Source organism: Carcharodon carcharias, chromosome 15 (genome assembly GCF_017639515.1).
Source record: "Carcharodon carcharias isolate sCarCar2 chromosome 15, sCarCar2.pri, whole genome shotgun sequence".
Classification (NCBI taxonomy): Eukaryota; Metazoa; Chordata; class Chondrichthyes; order Lamniformes; family Lamnidae; genus Carcharodon; species Carcharodon carcharias.
In genome coordinates this window covers 5,839,484-5,851,983 of record NC_054481.1, presented here as the reverse complement: position 1 = coordinate 5,851,983, position 12,500 = coordinate 5,839,484, and positions in this window count along the sequence as shown.

Sequence of the window (12,500 nt, the reverse complement as noted above, 5' to 3'; positions counted from 1 at the left end):
CTTATGGAGACAAAGTCCTGCCTTCACATTGAGGATACTCCCCATCGTGTTGTGTGGCACTACCGCTGTGCTAAATGCGATAGATTTTGAACAGATCTAGCAACTCAAGACTGGGCATCCATGAGGTGCTGTGGGCCATCAGCAGCAGTAGAATTGAACTCAAACACAATCTGTAACCTCATGGCCCGGTATACCCCCCACTCTACCATTACCATCAAGCCAGGGGATCAACCCTGGTTCAATGAAGAGTGCAGGAGAGCATGCCAGGAGCAGCACCAGGCATACCTAAAAGTGAGATGTCAACCTGGTGAAGCTATAACACAGGACTGCTTGCGTGCCAGACAGCATAAGCAGCAAGTATTAGACAGGTCTAAGCAATCTGAAAACCAACGGATCAGATCTAAGCTCTGCAGTCCTGCCACATCCAGTCATGAATGGTGGTGGACAATTAAACAACTCACTGGAGGAGGAGGCTCCACAAATATGGAGCACATCAGTGCAAAAGGTAAGGCTGAAGCATTTGCTACAATCTTCAGCCAGAAGTGCCGAGTGGATGATCCATCTTGGCCTCCTCCAGAGGTCCCCAGCATCAATTTGATTCGCTCCACTTGATATCAAGAAACAGCTGAAGGCACTGGATACTGCAAAGGCTATGGGCCCTGACAATATTCTGGCAATAAAACTGAAGACTTGTACTCCAGAAGTTGCCGCACCCCTAGCCATGCTGTTCCATTACAGCTACAACACTGGCATTTACCCGGCTATATGGAAAATTGCCCAAGAATGTCCTGTACACAAAAAGCAGGACAAATCCACCCCGGCCAATTACCACCCCATCAGGCTACTCTCCATCGTCAGTAAAGGAATGGAAGGGGTCATCAACAGCGCTATCAAATGGCACTTGCTAAGCAATAACCTGCTCATTGATGCTCAGTTTGGGTTCTGCCAGGGCCACTCAGCTCCTGACCACATTAGAGCTTTGGTCCAAACATGAACAAAAGAGCGGAACTCCTGAGGTGAGGTGGGAGTGACTGCCCTTGACATCAAGGCCGCATTTGACCAAATGTGGCATCAAGGAGCCCTGGCTAACCTGGAGTCAATGGGAATCAGGGGGAAAACTCTCCACTGGTTGGAGTCATACCTAGCACAAAGGAAGATGGTTGTGGTTGTTGGAAGTCAATCAGCCCAGTCCCAGGACATCACTGCAGGAGTTCCTCAGGGTTGTGTCCTCGGCCCAACCATCTTCAGCTGCTTCATCAATGACTTTCCTTCTATCATAAGGTCAGAAGTGGGGGTGTTCGCTGATGATTGCACAATGTTCAGCACCATTTGCGACTCCTCAGATACTGAATCAGTCCATGTCCAAATGGAGTAAGATCTGGACAATATCCAGGCTTGGGCTGACAAGTGGCAAGTAACATTCACGCCACTCAAGTGTCAGGAAATGATCAGCTCCAACAAGAGAGAATCTAACCATCGCTCTTGCTGTTCAATGGCATTACTATCACTGAATCCACATCAACATCCTGGGGATTACTATTGACCAGAAACTGATCTGGATTAGCCATATAAGTAATATGGTTACAAAAGCAGGTCAGACGCTAGGGATTGTGCAATGGGGAATTCACCTCATGACTCCCCAAAGACTGTTCATCATCTACAAGGCACAAGTCAGGAGTGTGATGGAATACTCCCAACTTGCCTGGATGAGTGCAGCTCCCACAACACTCAGAAAACTTGACACCATCCAGGACAGAGCAGTCCGCTTGATTGGCACCACATCCACAAACATTCACTCCCTCCACCACCGACGCACAGTAGCAGCAGTGTGTGTACCATCTACTGGATGCACTACAGCAACTCACCAAGGCTTTTTAGACAGCACCTTCCAAACCCACGGCTGCTACCATCTAGAAGGACAAAAGGGCAGCAAACAGATGGGAACACCACCCCCTGGAAGTTCCTCTCCAAGCCACTCACAATCTCGTCTTGGAAATATATCGCCTTTCCTTCACTGCCGCTGGGTCAAAATCCTGGAACTCCCTCCCAACAACACTGTGGGTGTACCTACACCACATGGACTGCAGCGGTTCAAGAAGGCAGCTCACCACCACCTTCTCAAGGGCAACTAGGGATGGGCAATAAATGCTGGACTAGCCAGCGACGCCCAAATCCCATGAATGAATAAAAAAAAAAGATAAGGGTTCTCTTGTTCCAGGTTGACAGCCACACACAATTTCCGGCAATGTAGAGAGAGGGAGCCTTTTGTCCTCTGCTTGCTCTCCAGTAAAACTGCCTCCAAACAAGCTGATTCACAACTTAGGTTTTTTTTCCCCTCTCTCCCATGTGATTCCCAGCAAGTTATCAGCCTTCCTTCAGTTTTATTTTCTCCATCAATTAAAATGATTGTAGTTTAAACAAACAACCAGATCTTCCTCAAGAACCATAAAGGTTAGGTGATTTCTTGGAAGAGGCCTGCTGACAGTTCTAAGGTGAACTTATGACCTTCTTAAAAAGAAATGTCAGGTTAACATCCAAATGTCCAGATCAGGGCAGGTCCTTCCATTTTGCTAAAGAAAAATTCAGTCTTGAGAGAAATGATTCTAACATTGAACATTTCAGCTGCTGCAGCCCTTAAACCGCTGCAGCAAGGCCCTTTATCACTTTCTCCCAGTGCCAGAGATCCAATAAAGATCAAATGAAGCCACACTCTCCCCCACCGACAGGAAAATGCAGTCAGGTGGTGTGGGATCACATGAGTCGGCCCCATATCCCGCCCCCTCATTTTCCCAATGAGTTCAGCACAATCCAGTCCATGGGATCAAATTTATTTATTAAATAGTTGGAATCTTTTACCAAAACATTAAACCTTATAAATGCGTAACAAAGATTTTTTTTTCATTTAATTGAGCAGTTTTATAGTCCGTGCACATACTGCAGGTTTAAACAGCAGATTAATTGCATACCCATTCCACCTTTGCGAACACTAATTTGCGAATTGTTCATCTAAGCAGGTCAGTTTAACACCTCATTTTTCATGATTAGTGTCTAGACAGTTCAGGCGTCTTCGATCAGTCATGTCTAAGGATGTGTTTTGTGGTTCCTCCCAATGCACATCTTGCGGCAGGATTGTATCCGTTGATGCCACCCCGATTGTATTAAATGTGGCGCGCGGCAGTTGAAGTGGTTGCGCGTTGTGAATACCTAATGTTTCTCTAAATTGTTGTATTATTCTAAATGTAAATTAAAATCTTTTATGAACTTAGTGGTTTCCTTGAGTTAGACACTGAGGGGACTGGGTAGTGCAGTGGAATAACCACTGGCCGTTCTTTTAACCATTAAATCCAGTTAAGTCAGATAGAAGTGCCCTCCCTATATTTGCTGCCTGTAAGAATCTCTTGAAAAATGAGACTGAGCAGCTTTTGTCCAGTCTGTTGTGGGCATGGACCTCAAGCACAAAACAGCCCTTAATTTAGCACCACTCGTCAGGGTCACACCGAGAGTCCTAAAGATGTTTGGAAAATGTGCCACAGTGGTGCAATAAGAGGTGCTCTTCTGACTTTGGGGTTAAAGCATATCATTGATGGAGAGTAGAAGAATTGTCCTCTGCATCGGACTGTGCTGTCTAGTTTATTCAGTTCCTTATCTCTTGACCTTAGTATACTGAGCAAGGTTTGAAGAAGGTTAAGGTATCCTCTTTCTCACCAGCACGCATCAGCAGCTCTCCCCTTGGCTAGTGAGGCTGCCAATGTGTCAGTGATGGATGGCTTCCTATTGGTCCTCCAGCCTCAAGAGCCCACCTGCCTTCCCTGATTGGATGATTAGCCTGCTCCCTGCCAGGGTGTGCGTGTCAGGAACATGTCATGTGGTATTGGGACATGGAACAGAATCAGTGGTTGGGTTGCTGACCCAGAATTGAAAACCCTGGCCCATGACTCTTTAGTCTATGTAAAGAGCCTCTCAGCATCTACCTCATTAAGCCCTCGAAGAATTTCATATACTTCCATGAGATTGCTTTTCTTTCTTCTAAACTCCAGAGAATATAAACTCATTCTACTCAATCTTGCCTCAGAGGACAATACCAGGAATCAATCTAGTGAACCTTCTTCACATGCATCCTCTGTGGAGACGAAAACCATACACAATACTCCAGCTGTGGTCTCACCAAAACCCTACAAGTCCAATGTCCATCATGCATTTTTTCTGACTCACACCAGGCTTTCCACAATATTTCAAATAACCAGCTCTTTTCAAGATATGTTAAGCAATTGTTTCAAAATAACTGATCTGTGAGTGTTTAACATTGATACTGTGTGAGTGAAATAGGAAATCTTCCACCTTCCAGCACTGGTATCTCTAGTAGAAAAACAAAAATATTTTATCTTGCTTACAATTATATAGGGGTATTTTTGGTGAAGCTGCGTTCCTAGTGTGGACTCCAGTGAGATAAGAACATTGGACAGACATAGGTTTTGTTATGATGGAGAGAACAACCTCACTATCTAATAAATCAAGAGATTTGGTATGAAAATCACGTGTTGCCCTTTTTTTGAAACATAGACCAATGTAAGGTGGTAGTTGGTTTATAAAACGGATTCATGGCTCTGACAGGTCAGAGATCTTTACAAAGTTTATATTACAGCATCTGAAAATGTTTCACAGAAAAACAGCTTTAAAAAATGTACCCGCTATCAGTTGTGCATTCAGTCTCAACAGACAAAAAGGTCGTGTTTACCAGCTTAATTTCTCCAGTTTGTGGAGTTGGTGAATAAGGAAGGCTTCTGGGAGATATTCTATTTTGATTGGCAGTTCCACAGCCAAAAATTTCCTAAAACTGAGCTCAGTGATTACTTATAAGGAACATCAGTCCTTCTGCTCATGTGCACTCATCTTGGGACTGTGTATGCTCCCTTGACCATTTGTGTTTATAAACCCTGGAGAGCCGACTGTAAAGGAAACTGGAAGTGGAGCCTGTGTGTTGCTTTAGTGAGGGTCAGGTCTGAAGTTGCTTTGCCACCTGCCTCGCCTTGCCTGGGGCCTGAGTAACAGGAGGGTCACAATAGGGAGCCACGAGTCACTAACCTTGATCAACCCACAGCCAACTCCTGTGTAGTACGGCAAATTGCTACACATTTGCCGGGTTGTTGAATATCTTATATGTCTGAATTATCTCAGAGCAATGAGAAGGTTACACTGGTTCCAAGTCAACAGCAGGTTTGTTGCCAATACTTTAAAACGTTTCAGAATTTGCAGGATTTGTACACATGCACACGGGGCAGGATTTTTAGTTTGGCAGCCGCCTGCGATCTGCAGGGCCCAGGAGCAGCCAAGGAACAGACCCCCGGCCGTGATTGACCCCCCAACTGCGATTTCACGCTGATTGGCCAATTAGCAACCAGCCAGCATGAAACGCACACTGAGAGTCTTAGCAATGCCAGGGTGGGGGGGGTGGGGGGGGGGGGGGTGGCGGGAGGAGGGCGAGCGCTAGAGTCAGCCCGGGCGTGGGGGAGTGCAGAATGCAAGTTCCCTGAAGGCAGAGAGAGCCGTCTCAGGGAGCTGCAGAGTTTCGGTGCAATAAAAGCAGCTTTTAAAATCCTGAGAAGCTGCCCACACATCAGAACCAGTCACCTGAACATAGACAAGATGAACATTCTGTCCATGCATTTTTTTTAAATTTAAGAACGGAAACCTCATCCTACCCGTGGATGAGGTTTCCTGAAAAATGCACAGGCTGCCTGGCCTATTTGCCAGTAACCATAACGTTGGACAGCCAACGAAAAATCTCTATTAATTACAACTTTGATGGCTTCAATAGGCCTCTTAATTGTCGGTGGGTGCACTTTCCGCTCTTGCGGGCACCCGTTGACCAAAATATCATGCGAGTGCGCGATGATTACTACACAACTTGCAAGTAACCAACTCACCAACTGTACTAGTAGCTACTGGAATTACTTCTGAGGTTAATATGTAACCATTATATACTCATAAAGTACCACCGTGATTAAAGCCAAAATCAGTCTAAATTTTAAACACAGAGATTGATTATTAGTGACAGTACTATGAATAATTATTGAAGCTAACAATTAGGACAGCAACATGCAATATTATGAATCACTATTGAGGTTAACAATAAAGCAAAGCATTGTCAAAGGTACCAAGATCCAAGCAGCAGGAATTTCAGAAATAAGATTAAATAAACTTCAGGCTCCGCACACTCCAGACAACGAGGGTCAGACAGCCAACAACTTCAGACCTTGGCAGCATCTCAAAAATGGTTGCACACCACCATGTGTCACAGGTCATTGATGTCCTCCCTTTTTTTTAATTCATTCATGGGATGTGGGCGTTGCTGGCAAGGCCAGCATTTATTGCCTGTCCCTAATTGCCCTTGTTCAGAGAGCATTTTCTTTAAGAGTCAACCACATTGCCATGGGTCTGGAGTCACATGTAGGCCAGGTGAGGACAGCAGATTTCCTTTCCTAAAGGACATTGGTGAACCAGATGGGTTTTTACAACAATCGACAATGGTTTCATGGTTGCCGTTAGACTTTTAATTCCAGATGTTTATTGAATTCAAATTCCACCATCTGTCAGCATTAATTACCCTGGGTCTCTGAATTACCAGTCCAGTGACAATACCACTACACCACTGCCTCCCCAAAGCTTTGGCAGAGCTGGACAGAATATTCATCTAATGACAGTCATGTCCTCACAGGGACAGAGGGCAACAGGTTTCCCCTCCATCACTGGATTTCCCCAAGTGAAGGGCATCATTGATTATATCCATGTGATCATCAAGGCACAGAGTGGCAGGTCAGTGACATCCATCAACAGCAAGGACTCCACCCTCTCAACACCCAGCTGGCCAATAACTGTATGTCATGAAGCTATTAATATATATGTCATTATTGGAAATTATTTTTTTAAAAATAGAGGTTTAGCCTGTGGGTGTGTCTTAATTGGATTAACACCAGCTAGTCTGTGTACTTTGATGTATACTAGTTTTGAGATATAAGAGAGGTAGAGTGCACTTGCATTTTGTTGGTTACAGCATTCAAGAAAGGGAGTGAAATCTGTCACCTAGCTAGCAGAGACCAAGCAATGTTTATGTTATTAATCAAATTGGTACAATGAAAGGGGTTTTATTGTTAGAAGAGGTGGGGTTGAAAGGGGCTAGTGATACAATGAGAAGTTACATTCAATGAGATGTGCTGGGTATAACAGTTTTGTGTGTGCAGAGCAGAGGCAAATGTAACATCAAAGCCTGTAAGCTTACCACTGCGTCTGCAAAAGAACCAAAGTGAAAGGAACCTCATTGTGAACTTGTAAGATGAAAATGCATGGCCTGGTGTCTGCCTAAAGTCTATGGGCAGAATTTTACGGCAGTGGGAGTTTACGTTCCCGCTGAAGTCAATGGCGTTTATAACGTCTCGCCACATTTTACAGTCCCCTCCCCCCCGAAACAGGGCCATAAAATTCTGCCCTATGGGTTGTTGTTTCCTTAATGGAGATTAGTTTGGAAATTTGTTAAAAGTTATGGTAGTGGTAATTTGTAGCCGTGTGTATATATTTAACCTGTGTAAATTAATAAATGTCTCATGTACTTTTATATAAAATCTCTCGAGAACTGATGGTCTGATTCCTGAATTCAGAGTTACATCTCAGACATACCATATGAAAAAAGGTTATGACAATTGTTTAAAATTTCCCTCTAGGATTTTTAAATAACTCAGCTTTACCATTTCCTGTGCCATAATCCCATAACAAAATGTTCCTCCATTCCTGTGTTCACTTTCCTGGCAGCTGCCTTGACTTCTTTATCCTCCTCCAGTCCAGGCTGCGTCAAATCTTCACTCAACAAACTGCAGAGATGTACTTGGGGTACAAGGGAATTTCCTTGACGAGTTGATTACTCACCCTTCCAGCGGTATCCCAGCCAGAGGCACAGAGGCGATACAACCAATGCCACCTCCTTGGCAGGACATCCATTGGACTGGCCATCGGACTTCCAAAGAAAATGCTACAAAGACAATCTGAGACTCTCCTTGAAGCATGGCAGCATTGATGTTAATGATTGGGAGGAGCTTGCTACCAACCTTCAAAATGGCAACAACTTGTCCATCGAGCGACATCACGCCTTGAGTCCAAACTTCTTAACAATGAGGCAGAATGGCGGTAGAGAAGGAAAGGAAAGGAAGCAAGTTCTGCACTCCAGATCCCACTGCCTCATGGACTATCCTACCCCAAGTCCCAAAGATATGCAGGTCAAAAATTGGCCTGTTCAGTCACTTGAAGGCCTGTGGCAGAAACTTGCTACCATGAGTAGGCATCATTCTCGAATCGGAGGACCGCTGACGCTGACAACCTCTATGAAAGCATCCCTCACTGGTAGCACACCCTTCCCATCAGTCCTTGCAGCCTGTTCTCTTTTATCTACCCCCATCCATCATACAGCCAGCTAAAAACTTTGGCTGAGGGTTGCCTTACATGAAGTATGAGTGTAGGAACAGGTCACAATATTATGGTTACACAATGGGATTTTTAGAGAGAAGATTGTCCCTCATGTATTTCTTGCTCCCAGCAACAAGACCCCATGCTGCCTTACTCTGGTGTAGAATGGGAGGATGCACTGCTGGATGAAAGATCGTCCCTTTATTGTAAAATGTTTGAATATTGAAATTACCAAACATACCAATGGAATAAAATAATCTCAGTTTGGTCATTGTCTAAGTAATTTCTATTGATGTAGAATGAGTTGCTTAAAGTTTTGACACCACCATTTTGATAGTGTCAGAACATTAGCATGTTTCATATTCTTATCAGCATAAGCTTCTTTACAACTTAAATTACTCCAATTACCATCGTTTCTACAATAAGGTAAAACCCTGCTGAATAATTCAACCCTAAGTCTACGTGATGGTCTTTCTTTGTCTCTGTCATTTTTCAACAGAACACATGAATGACTCGCTGTCTTTTCTCCTAGCCTTATACACTGACCTTCCTGTAATGACAAAGAGCTTCCTTTCTTTTTAGACAGTAACCTTTTCAAAACGATCACTTCTGTCATGAAATATTAATGAGAAGACGATGAATAATAAATGCTTCCTAACACAGTCTGCTTGTTTGAATTACACCACTGCATTCTTGAAGGGGAACTGTCGTATTCTGTCAATGAACTAACGGTAGACCTCACTGGATAAGCTTGATGCAGATGTAGATGTAAATTCAATTATTTAATCAGTCTAACGGTTAAACTGAGATTTTTGGGGAGACATTTCACTCCTTCTATTAATATTAGAGGAAATGCTACAGGGGCATCATGTAAATGAAGAACAATACACTCTCACATGGTAGCATGAGGGATGCTGTTATTTTGTAACAACGGTTTATGTACAGATTTTCTTAATGAGATATTCAAAAAGCCAGCTATTAAAAATAAAACAATTACAAATGAAAACAAGAGCACTTCCCCGACATTGGGGAGGCAGCGGCATAGTATTAACAGGGTCATGCTCTGGAGATGTAGGTTCAAATCCCACCAAGGCAGATGGTGAAATCGGGAATGAAAAGTCTGATAATGACCATGAAACCATTGCTGTAAAAACCCATCTGATTCACTAACGAAGGAAGGAAATCTGCTGTCCTTACCTGGCCTACATGTGGCTCCAAACCCACAGCAATGCAGCTTTTTTTTTGTTGGATTGCCTATTCCTAATTACCCTTGTTCAGGGGTAAGTGTCAACCACATTTGCTGCCACTTTTAACTCCAGATATTTATTGAATTCAAATTCCACCATGGTGGGATTTGAACCCAGGATTTCCAGCCCAGCAATAATATCATGATGCCACCACCTACCCTATTCTTAAATGGTTCTTAAATGCCCTCTGAACAAGGGCAATTAGGGCTGGGCAATAAATGCTGCCCTAGCCAGTGACACCCACATCCCATAAATGAATTAAAAAAAATTAACAAGCAACTGTCAAACTGTAAACATTATTACAAAGCAATTACACCAGGGAAAAATTGTACCATTTCTGTTCCTTCTGCTGTAACTTTCCCTGATATATAACAGCAGTATTTATTTTCAATAGGACTCTTAAAGGAGGGCATACTAATGGTATTGTTGTGCATGTAATTAACACACTTCAGGTTAGGGATTCTTTTAAGTTACAAATGAGTATTTCCATCCATTGTTTTATCTCTACCTCTTAGCCTATTTCGATCCCTTCACCCAACCCCACCCCCACTAGGGCTATCTGTAACAAAAATAAAAATATCTGGAAAAACTCAGCAGGTCTGGCAGCATCTGCGGAGAGGGACACAGTTAATGTTTCGAGTCCGTATGGCTCTTCAACAGAACTAAGGAAAAATAGAAAAAAGATGAAATATAAGCTGGTTTAAGGGGGGGTAGGACAAGTAGAGCTAGATAGAGGGCCAGTGATAGGTGGAGGTAATCAAAAGGTGTCACAGACAAAAGGACAAAGAAGTGTTGAAGGTGGTGATATTATCTAAGGAATGTGCCAATTAAGGGTAGAAAGCAGGACGAGCAAGGTACAGGTAGCCCTAGTGGGGGGTGGGGTGGGTGGAAGGAATCGATAAAGGCTAAAAGGTAGAGATAAAACAATGGATGGAAATACATTTAAAAATAATGGAAATAGGTGGGAAAAGAAAAATCTATATAAATTATTGGAACAAAGAAAGGGGGATCGGAAAGTGGTTGGGGATGGAGGAGAGAGTTCATGATCTAAAATTGTTGAACTCAATATTCAGTCCGGAAGGCTGTAAAGTGCCTAGTCGGAAGATGAGGTGCTGTTCCTCCAGTTTGCGTTGAGCTTCACTGGAACAATGCAGCAGGCCAAGGATGGACATGTGGGCATGAGAGCAGGGTGGAGTGTTGAAATGGCAAGCGACAGGGAGGTCTGGGTCATGCTTGCGGACAGACCGAAGGTGTTCTGCAAAGCGGTCGCCCAGTTTGCGTTTGGTCTCTCCAATGTAGAGGAAACCGTGGGCTATCTGTATCTTGCTCGTCCTGCTTTCTACCCTTAATGTCACCTATTATCACATTCCTTAGATAATATCACCACCTTCAACACCTCTTTGTCCTTTAGTCTATGACATCTTTTGGTTATCCCCGCCTATCACTGGCCCTCTATCCAGCTCTACCTATCCCACCCCCCCTCCCCCCCTTAAACCAGCTTATATTTCACCTCTTTTCTATATTTCCTTAGTTCTGTTGAAGAGTCATACGGACTCGAAACGTTAACTGTGTCCCTCTCCGCAGATGCTGCCAGACCTGCTGAGTTTTTCCAGGTATTTTTGTTTTTGTTGTGACAGAAATAAAGTTGTCTCTTGGTTTCCTTGGCAATGTGGATTTGATATAAAGAAAGACAGCTTGTCGTTTTGAATGAAACCTCACTGATATGACTCATAGTTCAAGGTGATAGCTCTATTTCTGCTATAATAGGCACAATTTTTACAACCTCATAACATACAACGAACTCGGAGAAGTAATCTGATATTCCAAATGTTGCTTTTATGAACTTCAGCCTTTTCTCATGAGATTCATTTAATCACAAATAAGTTTTAGTTTGTCCGGTGTTATACTTATTGAGGTAATCCATTATAACCTCTTTTTTTTGGTATTTTTAAAAAATGTTTGGGTTAAAAAGCCGGAGAAACAGCAGCAACTTATCTGGAATATATCTCATCTTGTTCCCTGGAAGCCTCCAGTTTCACGTTCTGGAGTGTTCCGCGCCATTAATCTGTTTATGTTGGATTATCAGATTATTATTCACCGAACTCATTTGGACAAATCTAATGTTTCTCAGTGAAGTCTACCCACTGAGACCGTGTAAGCCTACTCTGGTCAGGTTGATTTTTTTTGTAATTGGAATCAGCTCCAAGCAGTTTTGCTTCAGTTTGTCCTTCAATCCTTCTGTTTTTTTTAAGGTGAAAGTTGACTAGGGACCTGAGAATTCTGTCTCGAACAAGCCAATCTCTGACGGTATGGAACAATCAAGCAGTCTCTCCCTGCCAATGTTATGGTTCTGTTTTTCCTGTTGACTTTTCTTCATGTACTGCCTTTCAGGCTTGTAAACTAGCAAGCGGTTGCGCTGGTCATTATCCAGGAGCTAAGCAAATTAGGGAGGGAGAGACTAAAGAGAGAGTCCTAGATGAAGTAATAATGAAGCGCTCAGAGAGAATCCCCTCTGTCTTTTCCACCTCCATCGGCTGGATCTGAGAAGCCTGCAGGCCTGTGTCACAAGATCTTCATCTAGTGGTAGAAAATGTTTGCCCAAGCCTTATGCATGGACGATAAAAGGTTCCATAGTTTCTCCAATTCATCTGACATGACAGCATGGATGTCGGAGGAGAATCGCTAATGTGCCATATGCGGGGAGATGAGAGCATTTTCAGAAGGCAGCATGAAAGGTTTCAGCCAATTGATAAATTCTTCTCTGTAGTCAACCCTCATAAGGAAACAAACACCCTCACCATT